At 43.0% G+C, this 23,391-nt stretch overlaps 1 long non-coding RNA gene across 1 annotated transcript in view; it reads right to left on the reverse strand.

Moving 5' to 3' along the window:
* The window catches only part of LOC140916737 (uncharacterized), a 64,796-nt gene that overhangs the window by 1,127 nt on the left and 40,278 nt on the right, over window positions 1-23,391 (reverse strand). The window contains exon 2 of the long non-coding RNA XR_012160632.1: window positions 115-288. This is a non-coding gene — a long non-coding RNA (uncharacterized LOC140916737). The remainder of the gene's footprint in view (window positions 1-114; window positions 289-23,391) is intronic.

Consider the following 23,391-nt stretch of genomic DNA (forward strand, 5'->3'; position numbering starts at 1 on the left):
ACATGATTGTGTGGCATAAAGGTTATACTGACATGAGTTTGGAATGGACACATTATTCACAAGAGGCCTTGTTATCGGCCTTGTCATGCCTCTCTCCGCTGTTCATCCACTTACCTTCCTGCTTTCTTCCAAGCCACCCCTGCCACAGGGAACATCTGTCACTGACTGGGTGTGGGCAGTCAGGCCTAGTGAGTGGAGCCACGGACAGGTCCAGTGGTTAGAGCCTGAGTTGGTAGCCAGGAATCAGAGCTGGAGTCAGAGGTCAGGCACCAGAGCCAACAGTCCAAGCTGAAATCAGAAGTCAGGAATAGGAGCCGAGGGTCAGGACTGTTACCTGGCACAAGGCGAAACAGGGGCAAGGCCCGATACAAGCATACACAGGAACTATCACAGCAATGGGGAAATGTTCTGAGCAGCCACCAAACTGCTGCAGGGCTTAAGAGCTGGCATTGCCAGCCAATCAAATGATGTAGCCAATCTACTGCAGGCCAGCTGTGCTTGTTGGGGAGCCCAGAGAGTAGCTCGACTGCAGGCTCTGATTCCTGACAACAGCCTCCCTAGATGAGTCCTCTTGGCCACTACCCTATTTTCCCTCCTATCGCCTCACAAAACCCACATGTAACTGCAATAACCATGAGATTTTCACCAACTATTAACTGGGTAAAGGGACAGTTGGTGACAGTACATATATGTTCACAAGCAAACTATTTTTGATTGCATGGGTAGCCCTCTCCTCTAACCCTCATTTGTTGTGTCCTTAAATCCCAGGTTCTTAGGGACAAAGATGGAACCTTTCTCTGTGTAGGCAGTGCCTAGTATATTGCAGGCCCTGGTGCAACAGAAAAGAATAAATAATGACAAATGCTGCTGCTGCTGTGGCACAGCTATGAGTGAGCTATGCAGGCAAATGTCATTAAGATCCTTATAAACCCCACCAGGCATTCTGCACATTGCACCTACTGTACAGAATGGACGATGTTAGGAAAGTTTTTGAGAGTGTTAAAATATTGTTTTGGGCCAGTTTTCCTTATGCTTACACCTGTAAAGTCTTAGTTACAATCGGTGCAATTGGCCATGCTTGAGAGAGAGCCTGTGTAGCTAATACATTTTAAAAACCTCTAAAAATGAACTAAACATTTTTTTGTAGAGAAGAACATGAGACTTTGACGTCCAATGGTTTGGAACATTCCAATGCTAGAAGCAAGGCTGGCAGGGAATCAAATAATGGTAGCTAGTGTGCAATATGGACTCATTGCTTCCTTCTGCTCTCCCATCTGTCTGTTTGTACCATCTTTTGTCTTACTCTTTGATTGTAAGATCTTTGGGGCAAAGACCATCTTTTTTGCTCTGTGTTCATACAACACCCTGGCCCATGACAGGGGCTACCACGATACAAATAATAAAATAAAATCTCATTTTTAATCTTTTTGAACCACAAACACCAGCCCTTGAATCTGCCACTGTTCTGGGAATGATAGGTGCCTCCATCTCAGACTAGTGCAGTTTTGGGGAATTTTCCATGCATATATGTAGGGGAGCGGGGAGAAGTAAACCCCTGTCCAGCAGCTGGCATTTGAAAAATATGTTGATTTATTGCTTATTGAGAGGTTGTCAAAGGGGCTAGTCTGGTCTCACGCCCACAGAGGTTGGAAATGTCAGAATAAGTCCTGATGGAGACAGAATAGCGGGACAGGGTGCAGGGGAACAAGTCGAATCAATGGGATTTGGCACATGAATATTACTGCCACATACATGGTGTGCTTGATGAGTATTTATCTGTATTAAAAGAGCACCCAGAGGGCTCACCCATCACGATCAGGGTACCATTGTGCTGAGAGCTGCACAAACACATAGTTGGAGACATCCCTGACCCGGAGACCTTACAATGTGGCTGCAACAACTAAATGGAGGAAATGGGGAGCAGGGGACTCGGGCAGCAGTGAGAGGCGCATGTGGTTACATGGACTAGCTGAGTCACGATTAGCTACTTTCAAGTCACTCCAGTAGGGTTTAAGGTTTTTTTTCCTTCTAGTTTTAAGATATAAATGAACAAGAAAAGTTATTGAGCTCCATAATCTCTATTGGCCACTTACCCCAGCCTTTATCCGCTGGCAATAAACACACACACACACACACACACGTATTTATATTGGGCCAAGTTCAAGAGTGGCACATAAGGTGGTATCCTAAAGACCACCTTATTCTAACGTAGGCTCTGCCGCTCTCTGTTAGGCTCCCCATACCTGCTTACACCTGCTCAGCCTAAGCGGAAGGGGGCTAAGTGGCTCTAACTTTCGATGAGGATGCAGAAGGAAGTGGAAGAAGGGGCATCTAAGGGTATGTCTACGCTTGGAGCTGGGGATGTGATGCTAGCTGTCATTGAGCTAGTGTGCTAAAAATAGTTGGGGAGCCACAGTAGTGCAGGCACCAAGGGCTCGCTGCCCCAAGTACGATCAGATGTGCACTAGATTCTGAGTACACTAGATCTCACTGAGCTGGGAATCACACACCCTGCTCCAAGTGACATACTCTATGTGAATATAAATTAGTGTCAGGGAATCTAATCTTATGCACGGAGATCAGGATGAGACCTATAGGGAAGACCTCTAGGCTGCCTACTGTGGGGTTCTTACACCTTCCCTTGAAGCATCTGGTGCTGGCCACCGTTGGAGGCAGGATACTGGGCTAGATAGCCCTTGGGCCTGATCCAGGCTGGTGATTCCTATGTTCCTATGATCTGGACTGGTGGTAGCAACAATGGGGTGGTTTTTTTGGGCGGGGGGGAATCCTTATGTAGACACAGCCTCAGTTGATGGAATCAAGATCTCTGAATACAAAAGTGGGGCAACTGGGCATGCAATGATTGGATTTGCCAAGCAAATGCCTGTTTGCGTCGGCAGATGCAGCATCTGTGGACACCAGTGGATGTCGATAAACAATGTATGCACACCAAACCAGAGGTAGGCTTATGGCACCTGACAACCTGCCCAATGACTCTGCGGTCTGGCCTTGGGACAATGAGACAACAATAGATGCTCCGCTTTAGCCTCTCTCTCTCTCTGTGGCAAGGGTGCAACAAACAGCATGATGGTCAACATACAGGTCTATAGCTCAGTATTTCTTCTGTTATATTTTCACCACTGTAATGCTGGTAAGTCAGATAAAGTCTCTGGACAATTTCCAATAGTTTGGGGCACTCTAGGGCCTTTCCCAAAGAACGACATAGATGCAGTATTAAAAAATATAGAGTTGTCTCCAAACCCTTTAAAATAAAAAGGTTGAATGAAATAGGCACCATTTCCTGCTGGCAGGGAGACAGACCTGCCCATCAGGGCCCCATTTTGCGACTTACAGCAGCTTGTCAGGGAAAATCGATAGTTGGCATGGTAACGAGCTCATTTCCCAAGAATAGAGCTCCTTTTATTAAATTTGGCTGGCACATGAATCAGGAACTGATCAATCATCAAAACACGACAAGCACTTAATGAATCACAGATTTTTATTGAGTCGAATAAATAAAAAAAAAGTCCTGAGTCAGTTGGGACTTATTTCTGCTTCTGAATCTAGCCCAAAGGCTGTAACAAGAGCAGAAAGGGGTACAGCACGAGTCTGCACTTGTGGGCTGCAGCAAGAACACACAATAAGCACAAGTGTAAGATTGTAATCTTGAGAACCTCCTACAATTTTTTTCTTGCCAGGCGTGCCTCTTCTTTGTGGTGACATCTAGCCATGGAGCCAGCTTTTGGGGCAGTGCCAGGCTCTCTTCCTCCCCACCCCCTATTCATGGCGTTGTTGCACTGTATTATTTGCTAATTAGTAGTAATAATATTGAGCCCTTATATAGTGCTTTAGCGCTTCAAAGCCTTTTACAGACATGAACTAAAGAATCCCTAGCATTTGTTCCTTACACTTTCAGAGGTTCCTCACTTTGCAGTACATGGAATCATGGAACTATGGGGCTGGAAGGGACCTTGAGAGGTCATCTAGTCCAGACCTTAGCACTGAAGCAGGACCAAGTAAACCTAGACCACCACTGACAGGTATTTGTCCAACATGATCTTAAAAACCTCTGGTGACGGGGATTCCACAACCTCCCTTGGAAGCCTATTACGGTACTTAACTATCCTTACAGTGAGTTTTTCCTAATATCTAACCTAAATCTTCCTTGCTGTAGAATAGGCCCATTGCTTTTTGTCCTACCTTCAGTGTGCTCTTAATAACAACTTTTAACATATCTGAAGATTATCAGATTCCCTCCCTCAGTCTTTTCTCAAGATTAATCATACCCAGTTTTTTTAATCTTTCCTCAGAGGTCAGGTTTTCTAAATGTTTTTATTATTTTTGTTGCTCTCCTCTGGACTGTCTCCCATTTGTCCATCTTTCTCAAAGTGTGGGATGCAAAACTATTCTATCTTAGTCCTCACCACTGCTTAGTAGAGGGGGACAACGACCTCCTGTTCTTACATAAAACACTCCTATTTATACACTCAGAATATTAGCCTTTTTTGAAACTGCATCACATTGTTGGCTCACATTCAATTTGTGATCCACTATAACAGCCAGATCCTTCTCTGTAGTACAACTATCTAGCTAGTTAGTCCCAATTTTGTAACTATATAGTCGAGTTTTCTTTCTTAAGTGAAGTACTTTGCACTTGTCTTTATTGAATTTCATCTTGTAGATTTCAGACCAATTCTCCAATTTGTCAAGGTCCCTGCAAATTCTAATCCTGTCCTTCTAAATGCTTGCAAGCCCCCGGCCCCAGCTTGGTGTCCTCTGCACATTTTATAAGCCTCCATTAGCCAAGTCATTAATGAAAATATTGAACAGAACCAGACTCAGAACTGACTCCTGCAGGATCCCACTGGATACACCCTCACAATCTGTAGGATTACCATTTGAGTATGGTCTTTCAACCAGTTGTGCACCTCCTTATAGAAATTTCATTCAGATCACATTTCCCTAGTTTGCTTATGAGAATGTCCTGTGGGACTGTGTCAAAAGCATTACTAAAATCAAGATTTATCATGTCTACTACTTCCCCACTACCACTAGGCCAGTAACTCTGTCAAGAAGGAAATTAGGTTGGTTTGGTATGATTTGTTCTTGGTAAATCCATGCTGGCTATTCTTCATAACCCCATTATCCTCTAGGTGCTTACAAATTGGTGGTTTAATAGTTAGTTCCAGTATCTTTCCAGGTATTGAAATTAGGCTGACTGGTCTATAATTCTCCGAGTCCTCTCTGTTATTCTTTTAAAAGATAGGTCTTATGTTTGCCCTTCTCCAGGCCTCTTTGATCTCCCCTGGCCTCCATGAGTTCTCAACGATAATTGCTAATGGTTCCAAGATTGCTTCAGGTAATTCCTTAAGTACCCTGCGATGAACTTCATCAGTCCCTGCTGACTTGCATACATCGACATCATCTAAATATTCTTTCACCTGTTCTTTCCCTGTTTCGGCGTATGCTTCTTCCCCCTGGTGGTTAATATTAATTGTGTTAAGCATCTGGTCACAATTAACCTTTTTCATGAAGACTGAAGCAAAATAGGCATTAAACACCTCAGCCTTCTTGGTATTGCCAATTATTAGCTCTCCTTCCCCACTAAGTAGTAGACCTGATGCTCTCGTTTCCTGAAAGGCGAGTAGCTTAAAAGTGGAACAGCATCACATTACAATATTCACTATTAATGACTGAAACTGCCCAGGCAGGTTCATCGAAACCATCTCCCAAAGTTTTACTCTCATCTTTAACTTACCTTGGATTTCTGGGCCATTTCCCACTTAGCCATTCCAGCTCGTAGACTGGACTATAGTTCCCCCCAATCCAATTTGTAGATTAATTTCTCCTGTAAGTAAGGCTTTTGGTCTGGAGCCCCCAGGGATCCACTCTCCTCCTTCTTCTATTAACCAATGCTCATGTCACACGGAGCGCACACAGCTTAGCACTAGCAGTCAGCTGTGGAATGACACAACACAAAGGCCCTTCGCATCTCCACAGAAACTATGCATTCCATCAAGAACATGATATGCATTTTCCAATTGTCTTCACGTGCATTTGCACGAGAGATAATAACAGCCCCAAGAGGCTTCTTCTAGCCTATTAAATAATTGTCACTTTAAACATTGTCTAAATTCACACTTAAATGATAAGACTATAAAGATCCAGTACTGGCCACCTACATACATACAGCAAATACTACGTACTTGAAAAAAGTCTGACTGTGTATTTATTTACATGATGGTGTATATGATATTTGATTTATCATGTCAACTCTTGTGATAGGTCTAGTATATCATATAAGCTTCTGTACGAGATTTCTCTCTGTATCGCTCTTTCTCTCATTTCTGCTATCACAAAAAATAAGCCAGAGATCATCAAAATGTCTGTCACATACATATACACCCACAAATGCTTCGAAGTAATATCTAAAGTAAAAGCAATGATATTGCAAGTTATGGTAGGAATTTCAGGCCTATGTTAAAATACTCATTAGTGCAGAGGCATTCCAAAGGATGGATAGCCACATTAATCTCCATTTAATTAATTGCAATTCATATAATTTCAGGGAATGTCTAAAAACTGACTAGCCAATATTAAAAACTGCTGCTGCTTTGTGTACTGGATCTTTTTTCACGTTGCCCAGTAACCTTGAACAAATTTAAGAGAGGACTGGAATCTGGACAGGCTTAGTTTTATTTCAACCATTCAGAAGTTTTCCAATCTGCCCCTGTGGTATTCAGCTTTAGCAAACAGCACAAGTCCTGCCCCAGCAGAGACAGGCCAACACAACTGATGTAGTGGCAAGATGCTGCTACATCAGCAGTTCTCAAACTGTGGATCGTGACCCCAGAGTGGTTCATAACCCTGTTTTAATGGGACCGCCAGGGCCAGTGTTAAACTCGTTGGGGCTGAAGCCTGAGGGCTTCCGCCCAGAGTGGTGGGGTGCTTGGGCCAGCTTCATCCCCCTTGACCTGCCTGGGACAGCAGGGACCTTGAGTTGCAGCTTCAGCCCCACCCCGAGCCCCCTGGGGCAGCAGGGGTCTTGAGCTGCTGCTTCAGCCCTGTGCTGGGGGAAGGGGGGATCATGTAGTAGTTTTTGTTGTCGGGGGGTGGGGGGGGGCATGGTGCATGAAGTCTGAGAACTTCTGCTCTACATGAAGCCTTTACCACAAAGAGAAGGATGGCTCTGGGTGCGATGCTGCAAGACACTGTCGGGCGCCGGGGCACGTGCTGCTGTTCCTCCAAGCTTGAGGAACGTGGTTGCCCAGCCAGGTGCCTGCCAGCGTCCCATGGGGGCCCTTTCCTCTAAATCCATCCTCCATACGCCCTATTGTGCTATATGGTGCAATCCCTGCAGTATGCCCTGGTGTGCCAATGCTGCCATCTGTCCACTCCCCACCTGTGACGTTTCTCTCTCCTTGCATAAATACCTGGACAAGGGCAGGTATGAACATGAATTACTCAGAACAATATTTTGCATTTCTGCACCACCTTCCATCTGAGAACCTTCATGCCCTTTCCAGACATTACAGAGTTAAGCGTCATACTGCATCACAGTGCAATAGGAATTATTATACCCATTTTGCAGGTAGGGAAACTGAGGCACAGAGTGACTAAATGATTTGTCCAAGGTCACATGGGGAATCTGAGGCAGAGCCAGGAACAGAAATCAGATCATGCTGACTCAGCATGTACAAACACAATGCACATCTCAGTATTTGTTTTTGTTAGCCTTCCCAAAGGGGCCATCCCTGTATTATCTGGGCAGTCCAGGAAAGCTTGCTTACATTTCCTGTGTACCAGTCCAAATGGTCAGAACAAGCCAGGTCAGGAAATGGTGAATAGTTAAGTACAGGTAAGAACAGAAGAACGGCCAGACTGGGTCAGGCCAGTGGTCCATCTAGCCCTGTGTCCTGTCTCTGGCAGTAGCAGGTGCCGGATGCTTCAGAAGGAATGATGCGTAAGAGAAGCACACTTTAGAGAAGACAAGTGATGCATAATGAACAGACCAACTTCATGCTCTGACAAGCTGCCCCAGCTTTGCAAACTCACTGCCAGTCTTCTTCTTTTTACTTGATGTTACCATAGTGCCTCGGAGCCCCAGTCAGGACCAGGACCCAGGGCCAGCTCCAGACACCAGCTTTCCAAGCAGGTGTTTGGGGCGGCATTCAGAATGGGGTGGCAGCCCGTGTCCCCCGGCGGCAATTCGGCGGCCGCTCCGCTCCTCTTCCCGCTGCGGTGGCTTGCGGCTGCGGCAATTCGGCAGCGACTGCTTGGGGCGGCAAAATTGGTAAAGCTGCCCCTGCCAGGACCCCCTGTGCCAGGTTCTGTACAAACACAGCACAAAGCACCAGTCCCTGCCTCAGAGACCTTTACAGTTCCTCTCTTAGACTTGCAGTGAAGGATGAATTGTATCCAAATAGCACATTTTTTAAGGTGTTCCAAGAGCAGAAGCCTGCTAACACAGCTGAAATTGTAAGGTAACAGAATAAGAGGACAATGTCTGCCATAATCTTTGCAGCTGTAGATGTGAGCCCAGGAGATTGGGAGACAAGGTGGATGAGAATATCTTTTTCATATTCTATTACCTCACCCACCTGATTTCTGTAATAATCTTGCTCTGACTGTGATTTGGGAGGGGAGGTAGATATCTATATTAGAGCTGAGAAAATCCTGCAAACACTTCCCCAGGGATATTCACATACATTCGTTCTACGTTTAAGACTGTCTGTGCCCCATGAGTGCTGACGTCCCATGAAAACTCTAACCAGTGGGTTTACTGGCAGAGGTATTCACCGAGTCTGCCTATGTTAAGCAAACATGGCAGAAATTTTCTGGAAAGCAAATTTCAAACTCATCAGCCCAAGTATCCACCCTGGAAATGGGCATCTAAGAGTTGCATTTATCCAATCAGGAATTAGAAATATGCCAGGTGACCTGTGTGCTCAGTCAGAAGAGCTAGAAACTTTCCAGAGTCACTTGATTTTGAGTGAGATACCTTAAAGGGCCAGAGTTTCAGAAAGTGCTGAGCACCTGCTCTCTGAAAATCAGACCCCTTTAAAGAGTCTCAAGATGGGTGTCCCCCACCTCCCCAGTCACTTTTGAAAATACAGGCCTGAATTCTGTCATCAAGTAATCACAACAAACTGATTATGAGCAAACTCTAGACCAAGAATGATCGTGGGTAACAAATACGTTTGAAACAGTCCCAGTCTGTTCACTGACAGTTCCTCAGCAGGAATAGAGGCAAAATCCATTACAAAATTGTTCATTAGAATGGTTTTCCCACCTCCAGCCTACACCTGTGTAGGCTCCAGCATTCAACAAACAGGGCATGGTAGACAAGTAAAGATGGAGCATCAAAACAAGGTGCTATTTGTTTGGAGCGTCAAAGAAAATGGAAGGCAGAGCTGTGGTCTGAGTCCCCAAATAGCAAGTGATGTTTCCTCCGTGAGTAGCACAGAATTGGAGGGGAAAAAACCTACAAGGGAAAGGACTGAGAGCTCCTGGAGAGTACATTAAACTTGATCTCTTATGCTGCTGGAAGAAAAAGAGGAACAAAGGAGGAACGTAAACGTAGCCCATCCCCATGCTTTGTAGAAGGGTCTTGACATTTGACAGGGGGCAGACTTTGTGTTATGGATGTGCCTTTTGCCCTCCCTGTGAAAATCTGCCCAAATTTGGCCAAGTTATAAGCCTTTGGAAAAATTGCAGTTCGCACATGCTCAGTGAGATTTTTTAGATTTTAGCAGCTAAATTCCCCCAAGATTCTATCCACACTAAGCATGCTCCAACATGGGGCTGAGCAGGACTTCTCCTGCTATGACAGCTCTGGGCCATGCTGGGTCTGGTACCAAGCAACTGAACTGAGAGCAGAGAACCTTTCTCTCCTGTGCTATCAATGACCCCCTGCTGGACTCAGGATAGAGGAGGAAGAGCATGATGGCAGATGAAATTAATTGCTGATACATGCAAAGTAGTAATGCACACTGGAAGGAAAAAACTGAACTACTCATGCATGTCTGGGTTCCAAATTAGTTGTAATTTCTCAGGAAATTCTTTCCTGTATAGGTTTTTATACTGTGCTTATCACTTAATTATCTCAGGGCTTCTGAGGAAAAAGACTCAGGTGTGCTGTGCACAGGTCAACTAAGACATTTGCTCATTGATCTGCAGTGGTCAAAAGAAGAAAACAAAATGTTTAGCTGTATAGGACTGAGATAGAAAGGTATGGTCTGACTTTAGCACAAATGCTGTGTTCCGTTCTGGTCACCCCATCTGAAAAAAGATCTAGAAATAGAAGAGGTCCAGAGATGGACAATGAGAATAATCAGGAGCTTGGGGGAAAAATTATATGTGAGGAGAGACTAAAACCATAAAGGCTGTTTAGTGTAATGGGGAGATGAAGAAAAGGTGACATGACAGAAGTATATAAAATAGGGAATGGTATAGAGAAGGTGTTCCTTTCATCTTCTCTCATAACACGAGAATAAAGGGGTATACAATGAAACTGGAAGGCAATAAATATAAAAATGATAAAAGGAAATAATTATTTTTACACAATAAATAATTAGCCCATAGAACTTATTGCCACAAGATAGCACTGAGGCCAAGAGATAAATAGGATTTTTAAAGGATTAGGCATTTATATTGATATTGAGAACACCTGCAGCTACATTTGATAAGATATAACGCATAGGAGATACAAACATAATGTTTCAAGGTATAAGCCAACCACTAACTGACAAGAGTTAGGAAGAAACTTTCCTTTAGACAGGTTATTCCATCATGGAGTTTCTTCATCTTCCTCTGAACCATCTGGACTGGCTACTTTTGAAGACAGGATATCAGACTAGATGGACTGCTGGAGTGATCCAGTATGACAATTAACGTATAGGGAATTATATAATTTTGTCATATAACCCACCCACAGCAGTCATGACAAAACTGTAGTCTTAAATGAGTTGTGCTCATGCAAGCATTCAATATCTAACATACAGGTTTATAATGATGCCTAAAATAAGACGAAAGGGGAGAACACTGAATAAAAGCAGCACAGCAAATTTTAGAAGAACAGGAACTTCTGGATGGAATTCACTGGAGTAAAGCGATAACGTGGAAATGGAAAGTGTTCAAAGATAAATTAGGTTAGGCCTAAGAGCTTGCCTGACACCTAGAAAATGTACTAGGAGTACAGTGTCAAAAAAGCTAACGTGAATAACAAAAACACAAGAAGTGATAGAGGAGAGGAAAGAACCATAAAACTTTGGAATAACAAAGAGGTGCAATTATAGAGGGAAGTTTAATGAAGTGTAAAAAATCATAAGGAAAGCAAAGATAGAGAATGAAAAGATGATTGCATATTTGGTTAATGCACACAGGAGATGTGTCAAAAACAGGAGGAACAAGAGGTCACTAAGGGAGAAAATAAAACCTTGGAGAAATGGCAATGGATTTATTGCCTTGAGCAAAGATTTATTTGCCTCGGAGTTACATGAGGGCAAGTGACAGAAGACAGATATTGAAGGAAACTGGGTTTGCACCTCAACAATAAATCAAAGAATTAGAATGCAGACTGACAAAACTCTGGGTCCAGAGGAGGGCCATTTCTCTGTAATTGGGAAGGGAAAGAAAGAGCCTAAGAATTCCTTAGCAAATATATTTAAAACTCATCATAAACATGAGATATATCAACCATTGGGAGAGAAGCTAATGTAATAGCTGTGTCTACACTCAAAAGGACCTAGGAAAGATCCCAAAAATAAGTGTGGCTTTAACAATAGTATTTACTGATTAATACTCTTGATTGATCTTGATGTTCTTGTCTCGTAGTGGAACCACCAGCTCTGGAGACCATCAGCATAGAAATGTAAAACCCATTGAAGCCGTTTGTACCATTTCAATGGAGATGATATCATCTCACAAAGTGAAAGAGCAAAATGTTGCATTATAACTTCAGTGCTCAACATCCACTGTAATGATGTCATGATAAAAGCAGGATGAATCTTCCAGCCAGGTACCTCTTGTAAAAAAAGTAACTAAACAGTAGGAAAAAATACTAGAAATATTAATCAGGGTCAGAATAGGGTACTGCCAATATCCCACATCTATCTAATGAGATGTTCAGTTGTGGTATCTGAATGCAACATATTCACACATTAATACATATGAGAAGTTGCTCTCAATAGGTCCAGCTCAGCAGGACAAAGATGTCATGGGATGATGTCCAACACAAATGTTAGATATCTCAGTGCTGTACAGGGCATTGCTTAGGCCCTCTGAACTGGGACAAATTTCATCCTAAGCCAACAGATTTGATGCTTTGGAGAAAATCATACAGGTGTAGTTTTGACTCTTATCACTTCTGTGACCTTTGTCTCCTCTGTGGACATCCAAATCTGCTAGGAACCTTCAAGTTGTGGGGGGAATTAAGCTTGTGAACAAGCTGGAAAGATAGGCAGCATATTGATGCCAGTGTTCGTTCATGGGATACTCGCTTCTTCCTGACCCCATCCTTTGCATAGCCTCCATAGCTTTGCATTTATACACTTGTTACCATATGCTGACTCCAAGCAAAAACTCACAGCTCTTTCTACACAATGGTGAGATAATTTTACTCCCTAGATTTCCTACCCTTGAGGGCACTCATGGTGTCAAGATATATCCTATGGGTTCTCCTGTCTCAGGAACCCACTCTCAGGAGCCAAGAACTGAAAGTATACCATCCCCCTTACAGTGTTAATTTCAGGCCACCATGGCAGCATCTTTAACACTTTCCAGGAGAAAAAGACCTGGGGGGACCAAACTCCAAAGTCCTACTCCAAAGTCTGCATTCTTAAGCAGTGTTTCTCAACCCTTTTTGATACAGGGACCGGCTTTCTGCCTTCCTAACTTGTGTCAGGGAGATCTCAGGGACCAGCACTGGTCCACAGATTGGTCACTGAGAAACACTGGACTCAAGGATGTTGTCTGGGTGGATAAGAAACAGGAAATCCTGCTCCACTACCTCTTCCTGTCTAGTGAGGCCAATATCATGTGCAATATTGGAACACGGTGCGTCTCTGGATTTTGTATGCCTTATCTTGAGCTTCTGGAAATCACTATGGAAATCTGAAATGCTGCCTTCTCCTTTGGTGTTATAATGTCCTGGAATGGCTGATAAAGCTCCGGCACCCATGATTTCCCACTTGGAGCACTCCTCTGCAGTGGTCTGTTTTCCTGGGTTAGCACATGCAGCGAAAGCCACTCTGCCAAAGGACATGAGAACTGTGTGCCCTTAGCCCATCCAGGCACCTGCAGCCCTTTTTCAGCAGCCACACTGTGCTCGCTGACGGAGCAGGAGTCGCAATGGGCTGGTCCGTACTTCCTCCCGAGCCGAGACAATGAACGCAGTCATGAGCCAAGACCCCTGCCGATGATCATTATCTCCTACGAGTAAAGAATAGCGATGGTTGGACAAAGTGTCAGCAAATCTTTCATTCTCCATTCTCTCAGCTGAGCATGTCCCTGCCTAGTCAGCTCAAGTGTTCCTGCTTGCTCCTTAGATATGTGGCCTGCTAGCCCCCTGCATAAGCAGCAAGTTATGAAAGCATCCAAGATATTTGGCCATTGCACGAGTACTCGTGACCTATCAGTGTTGCATGTTCAGTCTGTCACGTTGCTTGATGAGAAGACATGGCTCACTACAGGTATGTTGTCCACAGCCCCAAACATTTCAGTGGAGGCAGTATCAGTCCCCTCAGCTGGTGGAGTTTGTCCACTATATTTGACTCAGGTTCACTCTTGAGGTAATCCTCAATTACTGCTGGAGGCCCAGATGCCAGCACTGCACTGACGAGTTGCAACCTGTCCTTTCAGAAGTGAGTCTTGTCACAGTATATGTCTTTGTCACAGCCCTCCCCTGCCTGGATCCCTCCATGGAGCCCACAGGAAGAGGAGTGGAGGGGAATGACAACACAACACCAGAGTATGGCTCAAAGTTTCTATTAACATTTTTATAATAGATTTATGCTAAATGTAACAAAACAGAGAAAAAGCCCAATATTTTATCCCCTTTTCGAGAGGCCCATAAGGGGCCAAAAGGTTGGCTTATTATTAATAATAATTATGCACTCAGGATCAGGGGTCCATTGTGCTAGGGGCTGTACAAACCCGTAGTAAGACAGTCCTTGCCCTAAAGAATTGACATTCTTTGGCCTTGAGTCTCCATTGAGAACCATGTAGATGTAGCCCTGCTCTCCTCTGTTGACTTCACGGGGCTCAACACAGCTGCAGAGCTGCACCCATGAAGTCCCCAGTGCAGGACTGGGGCCTAAATAGACAAGACAAAGAACGTGAGAAAGGGTTATCCCCATTTTACAGCTGGGGAGCTGAGACACAGATTAAGCGGTTTGCCTAAGGTCACACAGGAGGTCGGCACCTGTGCTGAGAACTAAACCCAGTGCCTTTGCCCACAAGACTGTCCCTTTGGGTTAAAATCCCTTTTAAAATGCCAATGCAAGCCTTGAAAGTTAGTCTTTTCTGATATATCTGTGTACTCTGGAGTGCTTATCTTAGCTGTGAATTGCCATATGAGTTCACTGCAAGTTTTAGGAGACAACGTCACCATGCCAGCATGATTCCAAGCCAAAGCCAACACGATCTCGTGATGCTGTTAGGATGCCATTAGAAGAAAAGTGGTGTCAATGCAGGTTAAAGACGATTAGATTAATTGTGTTAGAGAAAACCGCATCAAAACAATTTCTAGACAGTGTCAGTGCAAATCTGGGCAGACCAAACTGCCATGTCAAGATAATGTCAAAACACAAATTTATCTGGCAGATTGGCTTCAATGTTTATAAACTAAATAAATAGTATGTATTTTATGCTGTTCTCTTTCCAATGAAAAATGGCAAAACTTCCTAATAGGATATGACACAATAATCATAGAAGCCACAAAGCAATGATAAAAAGACTTCAAAACACCACCAACACCACAAACCAGTTCTAAAATATTTAAAGGTGTCCCATTGCCAACTGCAGGTCTGAGGTATAAGGGTTTTTACAGCTGGGATATTCTCTATCAGAGGATGCAGTAAGTGGTGCTGATTACAGTAATGAGACAAAGGGAAAGAACATGCTTCTACTTCTCCCCAAAACCTCTGTCCATGTCATATTGAGAAATAAACCAATAAAAACACAGCCCCTTTAACTCAGTCTGAAGTGTCTAGGCAAGGCAGAAAATGTGAAGCTTTTGTTGGATGGTAGCATAGCAATACAGGCAGACACATGCGTAGGTGTCGTGTCCTAAATCCTGATGCAACAAAGCGCCCAATGGGATTATTCATGTGCATAAATAGTTTGCTGGACTAAGGTCCAGCTGTACTACATTGTTCCAACCTATTTGCAAGGAACAACCAAAGGAATGCAATGATGCTGGTTGGTTCACCTATGGCATCGTTCCCAGAAGTATAAGGTATCGCTCCACTCCCGAAACCTCTTGCATGCAAGTAGACAGCCACTCCCGCATGCCCCAGTGTCTTCATTGGGGATCTATGCGGGTTTAGCAGTCTCCTGGTGGCAATCAGCTGCACTACTGGGACCTGTAAGAGGTGATCTACAAGTCAGCAGAGCTCTAAGTGCTTGGTGTAGCTGTAAGACAGGCGGAAGTTAGGGGAGTCAGGTAAATTGAGTGGTTTTGTGTACTTTATCTTGAAACCTTTATATACAATTGAATGACATCCTGGGAAGGGAATCTACGAGCATATTTATCAACTGAGCAAAAGCTAGACAATTAGTTGTTTTGTTTCATTTCAAACTAATTTTGTCTTACCAATTGAAATTAAAGCCTCCAATAGGATCGTCTCCTTACTGGGATAGTTTTGTTACATGCTTTTCATTAATCTAGTCATAACTTCCGTAATATAATTTGGCATCTTATGGAAGCCTCTGGTAACTAGAGGGGTTCAGATGCATTGTCTGGACTCTGATTAAAAAAAAAAGTAAAATGTGTCCAATTAAAAATTCTTTTAGTCTGTATAATATATTAAATTCCCCAGAGTCAGGACAGCAACATCATCATTCTGTCCACATATTCTGTCTGCATGTGACAGTGGAAGCTACGTGCTAATGTCAACATTACAGAAACGTGTCTATCTGTCTAGTTGTCTATTTTCATTATATATTTCAGGGGAATTTCCAGGCTGGCTGAATGTTTTTCATGTCTGGCAATATTTGTTTGTGACTGTGGGGAATTTTCTACAGAACATTCTGACTTTCTTCCTCAAGTCTTTTTCAGCTCCTGAAACGAATATTCAAAGCCTCCCAGAGAAAAATGCAACCACGGAATGATCATAACAAATAATTGTTAACCTAATACACATAATCAGAAATAGGGGACAGACAGAGATCTGAGGGTAGAAAATGCCTTCGAACATTAAGTTCTAATGAAATACAGAATTTTCCAACGTATCAGCACTAACTTGTAGATGCATGAGGGTAATTTGGGAAAAAGAAAATCAGTGGGAATTTTAGGTGAACACAGGAGTGTCAAAAAAACATAATCTCAGAACCTTATAAGTCATCACTTCAGTTAGAAATATTTAAAACACATTATAGTAGAAAAAGAGGTGACATAAATGCCATGAAATAAACATAACAAAGGAATCAAAAAAATCAGAATTAACCTAGGCCAAATAATAGACACAATTAAACGGGAGGGCTCCATTTCCCTTTTCCTAGATGCATTAATGAACAGGGACTGCTTTAGTCATGTCAGAAAATTGCATCAGTTTCTACATGGGGAAAATTGGTCTCTTTCTCCCAATATTTGCAAAAGAGTGAACAACAGGCAACCGTGCTCGCATTAGCTCAGACATAGGTGAGGTTTTTCACAGGAGTGGGTGGGTGAGATTCTGTGGTCTGCGTTGTGCAGGAGGTCAGACTAGATGATCATAATGGTCCCTTCTGACCTTAGTATCTATGAATTTATGAATCTATGATGTGGTGAAGTGCAACGGCCCATGCAGCCAGTATGAGCTCAGAGGCCAAAAAAGGGCAACAAGACCATATATATTCAAAGGGAAGGGCCAGGTACCATCATAAAGATGCTACCATGGGGGAATGGCAAAGGAGGAAGAAATGGAAAAAACAAGTAGGTGGATTCATTAGTAATTAGTTTCCCCCCAGAATGGGGAAAGGGGAAAATAGGGGTAGTAGGAAGACCACATTGTCAAAGGTGAATGGGCACTGATGGCAGTGCAGGCCCAGACAGCCCAGGACAGGCGTTGTAAACTCTATCCTAGTCCCTGTGTTGAAACCATGGCACATAAAATGCCCCTTTCTCCAGTCTTCTGCCTCATGCTTTGGCTGGGATGACAGGGCCCGAAAAGTGTATCTAGTTCCGAGTGCAATACCAGCAAGCAGCCTCCTTCTACAGCTGCTGGCTCAGTGCTCAACCATATTCACCCGCACTCTGAAAACTAGGTCTTCTACTACGCCATCGCCTGCTAACTTTCACAGTCAGGCCTGCCTCTTCTGCAGCTAGTGAGGGGCCAGTAAAACCTGGCCTGGCAAATGCTCAGTAAAACAACGCATCGCCCCTGGCAGAATGGGGAGGTCTTACGCACTCGTGGTCAATCTTCAGTCTTCAACCATGGGTCACTCGCTGTTGGAGACAGCAGGAGGGGCATGATGTGGTGAAGATTTCTGTGCTTTGGACAGGAGTTTTGCCTGTTGCTACTGCAAGTCAGTTTAATCTCAAACTTGAGTAAAACTCTCCTAAACATCCATGTGTAGAGCTAGGCCTGGCCACTCGTAGCACCAGCCGTGCACAGCTGGCTTAACGGCCCAGCTGATACAGCAGAACCCCCAGCTTACACAGGGAAGGCATAACTAGGTCTACGGCTATGCCCCTCCCAGCCCCAGCCTGGAGTCTGTGGCTGGTGTGAGGGGATAAGGGGCACTGCGGTCATCGCTGGCTGACAGAACAGCTCTTTGGCAGGTGGTTGCCATTTGCACTGGGACTGACCTGGACCCCATCGGGGCCCAGGGTCACGTGAGCCTAGATGTGCCAAACAGCCACCTTTGCCCACCCCGGAGTCCTGTGCCAAGTGCAGCCAGACCCAAGGATTGGCCCTTAGATCTTTCCTCCCGTTAGGGTTTTCCTAATGGAGATGCTGTTCCTTCTCTTCTCCAGTCAAAGGCAAATCTGCACAGTGTGCATAGAGGTCTGCAATCTCACCCACTAACTGAGCCCTTTCCCACTGCTGCAAAGATCCAACCATCACGCCAGTGAAGAAAACAGTAATACAAATAGCAACTTCCAAAAAACAGATTCCACTTGCTCCCTTCCTGCCAGTGCAATGCACTTAGAGAATGTAAGTAACCAAACAAAAGCTAAGGGAGGATCTTATGAACAATATCACTTCTTGTGATCTTAGGGACACAATATTTATTATCTCCATGCAGCAGCAGCACTGAATTCCTAGGACCCTTTCTGTCTGGGTCATATTCTCCAATACTTATTAGCTGTGAAGCACACTCTCTTTTTATTCAACTACCACAAAACAACAACAATATTCCTCACACTGCATTTCCACTTCAAAAGAGAGGCAAACATAGCAATAGGTTTTTAAGCGCAACTCCACAATGAAATCAATGAGTTTTGCTTAAAATGTGATGGCTATATAATCTTTTTATGCCTCCGGCCCCACGTTATGGTATTCTGGTTTTGTACAGATCTTCCTTTATGCCATGGAGTTGCACTGTACAGGGAGAAATATGTGTCCTTTGCACAGCATTCTGTCCTTAGGCATGATACAAAAGTGCTCAACATTAGCATGGTTCCTTCAGCAATAAGCCCCCTCTATGCTTCCTATTTATGTTCATCCACTAATCAATTAATACCTTATTAAGAAGCACACCTGCAGTGGCTATAGGGTGACCAGATAGCAAGTGTGAAAAATTGGGACACTTTTTTGGGGGGGGAAGGCAGGCAGGCGGGTTTAGTTGCCTATATAAGATAAATCCCCTAATATTGCGATAGTTCCAATAATATCAGGACGTCTCGTCATCCTAAGTGGCTATATCCCCAGACCACTGCAAAGTACTGTAACTTTCAATCCTCCCCTATCTCTGCATGGCATAGATAGGAGAACTGGCTGGAACCTGGAATGGCCACTCCACAGGAAATTTCGACATGCTGAAATTTGTTTTTTGTGGCAAATCAAAATGAAAAAGTCAAAATTTCAAAATTTCCCACAAAACAGAAATTCTGAAAATGTTTGATTCAGAGCTGTTCAAATGTTTCATTTGGATAATGTCTAATCATTTTGTTTTGATAAGGTAAAATGCTTCATTTTGATGATGTCAGAACATAATTTAATAAAACTATTCAATATAACATATATCATGTGTATTCTGGCTAACACTTTCAAACTTGGGTGGCCAAGTTTAGGCATTTAAATCCACATTCAGGCTATGTCTACACTGCCACCACATTGACGCTCCGGCGATTGATGCACCTGGGTTGATTTAGCAGGTCTAGTGAAGACCTACCAAATCGACTGCAGATCACTTTCCGGTTGGCCCTGGTACTCCACTCCAAACGAGAAGAGTAAGGTAAGTCGACGGGAGAGCATCTCCCATTGACACAGCATGGTGTAGACACTGCAGTAAGTCGACCTAAGCTACATCGACTCCAGCTACATTATTCACGTAGCTGCAGTTGCATAACTTAGGTCGACCTACCGCGGTAGTATTATAGACATAGTCTGATTTTTCAGAGGCACTGAACAACCTCAGCTCCCATTGAAGGCAGCCAGAACCTGATTTAAAATGTTGGTTTCCACTTATTAGTTTGTCTGTTCACAGTGTAGTCCACTCAGTCGGGACATGCTTAATCAAGAAGAGTTGTTTACTGAGACATCTCCGAGGAAAAGCTGGCTTAGTTTAATAACAGTGGAATGATATTGTGCTAAACTGGGACCATTTTAGCACACTTAATGGGGACACATTTCCTGAGTGCCAAGTGATTAAGGTGTATTTGACTAAGTGATAAACAGATGTGGAATGTTAATCTCTGGTCTTCTCACACAGATCTCCCCAGAAAAGAGATGACAAAAGGAAGAAATACATTTGCAATAATGATTTATAGCACGGTGGCTATAATTTTTACTCTTGTACATTTATTTTATGCAGTGTTTTTGCAGCTTTAAGTCTTTCAGATTGTCTTTATTTTTAAATGGCTTGTTCTCTTGATTAGAATAGTTGGGATGAAGGGATGGCTATTTGGATGTCCCAGCGGAAAGTCATCTCCTATATAAGATATCTAAGGGCTTGTCTACTTGGAGCAGCAATGCACAATACAAAGGTGTGATTTCTAAAGCACACTGATGTGTTGTGCACTGACTTGTTTGTGCCGACCCTGCTGGTAAGCTGTAAAAGTTCCCTAGTATTGATGTGGTACTGTTTGTAGCTCACGAAAGCTCATGCTCAAATAAATTGGTTAGTCTCTAAGGTGCCACAAGTACTCCTTTTCTTTTTGTTTCAAACAGCACTACGTTAAAGCACACCAGCAGGGTCTACACACACCAGTTAGTGGACAACAAATTGTGTGCTTTAGAAATCATAGTCCTGTAGTGTTCATTGCTGCTCCTTGCAGATAGTCACTTAATGGCATGAAAAGAGATTCAGGTCAAGGTTAATTTATTACCCATTCATTACAAGGCTCATAGGCCCCAGCTCATCAAGGTGTTTAAGCATGTGCCTAACTTTAAGCATGTGTAATTTCACTGAGTTCAAAGGGACTAGTTATATACTTAAAGTTAGGTATGTCTTGGGAACCTTGATAAACTGGGATGTACACAATGTAATGAAGGCAGAAATACAAAAGTTGGAGTACTTGACTTTCCCAAAGTTCAGAGGTATTTGCAGCAGGTGTTGCAATTCAGTTCCAGCTCTCTTTTGAAATTAGTCTTTATTCTAGTACGTGCAAATAAATATTGGACATAGCTTCCATAATGCTTACATTTTGCAGTATCTGGCATTTGCTGCTAGCTGAAGGCTAAGGTAACCGTGCTTCAGTGGAGCATAAAATTGCTTTCCTTTGGAACAAGTAGGGCATTCTAATAATTGGCAAAACCATAAGTTGTGTTAAAGGCTGTATTTTCACTTTATTAATTTATATTGTGCAATGTGATGTGAAGCCCTGATTTCAATTACACAGGCAGTTGTCACATCACAATCACTGTGAAAAAACTGGGTTTGATAACACTAGTGATTGTCACGAATCTCAGGGAGCATTTACATATGTCAGGTAATGACGATTAGGAGATGTTGAGGTAATGAGCGGGTCCCAAGTGTGCTATGTAAATCAAGGCTGCCCACGGTCAGCATTCACTTCCCATGCACATCAGAACTTTTCCAGCAAGCTGGCTTTTCTGATGAGGAGAATTTATGGAAATTGCTCACACTTGGCAGCTCCACGCGGGTGCGTGTGTTCCCAGGCATCACTTCTGAGTTCACTACAACTTCCCCCTTTTTTACCCTTCTTCTCTTGAGCCAGGTTTGCAGTAGGAACGTTTCGCTGGCAGAGTCGTTCTGGTTTACTACATGGACACAGCTGATACCAGCAAAATTCATGGGTTTGCCAATATAGCTTATTCCAACCCCCCATTCCCCTCACCCCCAGCACAAGCAAAACAAGCTATACAGGCAAAGTTCAGTTTTGCCCAGTGCTTAATTTGTAACGAAAGAGGTGCTGGGGCACAAGCAATTTTTTTACATTTATGACTGATGCAGCAAGCCCAGAGTTGCCAGGGCTCTGAACTGCCAAGCCTAGAGGTGCCGGAGTTCACCTAGAATAAGCATATGTTACACATGTGTCAAGTGTTGATAGCAGTCTTAAATACAGGTTAACACAATCTATTTAGAGCTAACCCTTGCTTTATAAGTAGGCTTGGCTGGATTCGATTTTTATCCGTAAATGCTGATTTCACCGTCTACACTCTGACTGACAAAAATGTTTCCATCAATAATAATTGAAATTTACATATACGCAAAGTGAGAGAAATGCTGCTCAAGAACTTATTAGAGTTTGACTTAAGGATATTTACTTTTTATATTTTGACATGTGATGTTGACAGTTTGTGGTTTAATGTGGTTTTATGTCTCCAATCTCAATGTCTCCTGTCATTAAATAATGATTGTTTGACTCCTCCTACTGTCTGACCTCCCCGACAATTTCCCACATTTAAATATGAAAATTTAAACCCATAAGAATGGGGGGGGAAGGCTTAAAAATAAACATTGATATCAACAATTGAAATGATGAAAAAATAACTGAATTCTGCCAAGCCTATTTATAACATCTAAGTCAGTGGTGAAATTTGGGAAGTACATTAATGGATATCTCTGACTCGGTTACAGATGTTACATGAGATCTCTCAACAAAAGCTTTGAAAATTATTTTTGATACATCCTTAAATATGATTCATGTTCTTCTATTCCCAGAGAGATTACACTATGTCATTGCTTGAGAGAAAGGAGAGTCCAGGAATTAGAATGAGAGCCTGATACTTAAAAGATCTGAGTTCAATTCTCTGGTCTGCCACAGATTCTCTGTTTGATCTTGGCTTAGCCTCAATTCCCCCATCTGTAAAATGGGGATAACTGCTCTGCTCTACCTTACAGGGTGTTGTGTGGCTAAATACATTAAAGATTCTGCGGTACTCAGATGTATGGTAATGGGGGCCCATAAGTACCTTAATAGACTGCACTCGATTTTTATTTTAAAATTCTAAAATAAAGCCTGTAAACTGACTTCATTTAACTCTTTGTTTATAATGTACAACTCCTTAATAAACATTCAAGTTAATTCCGTTGACTTCTCAGCCCATAGTGCAGTCTGTATTATATAATTTAAACTTTTATTTTACACATGGGCGAGAGGAGATTCTGGGAAGGAGGGTTGGATGCAGCACATAATAAAGTACTGTAAAAGATTATTCTATAAACCGATGATAAAAACAGGCACATTTCTGCCACAAAATGTACACAGTTATCCAAAAATGGATTTATAAATTCAGCGGCAGTCCATCCTTTATCATACAATATACATACCACAGGATGAGTGTCTATCAGGATGGGATGCTAGTATGTTTTAACATTGGCTAAAACAGCTAAAAATTCTCTTCTGTGTTTCTGGACAACTAGAAATGGGCTCAAGTTGCAAAACTTGCATTAGAATTTTGAACATCTCAAAATTCTTGGCTTTTTGGATCTGCAAGTCCACACAGAGATGGCATTTGTCTTTCTGTAAGTCTACTGAATTTATGTCAAGCATGAAAAGGACACAAATAAATGCCCTTTAAAAATATTACTGTATGGTAATATAATTTCTCCAAACCC

This window comes from Lepidochelys kempii, chromosome 9 (assembly GCF_965140285.1).
Source record: "Lepidochelys kempii isolate rLepKem1 chromosome 9, rLepKem1.hap1, whole genome shotgun sequence".
Classification (NCBI taxonomy): Eukaryota; Metazoa; Chordata; order Testudines; family Cheloniidae; genus Lepidochelys; species Lepidochelys kempii.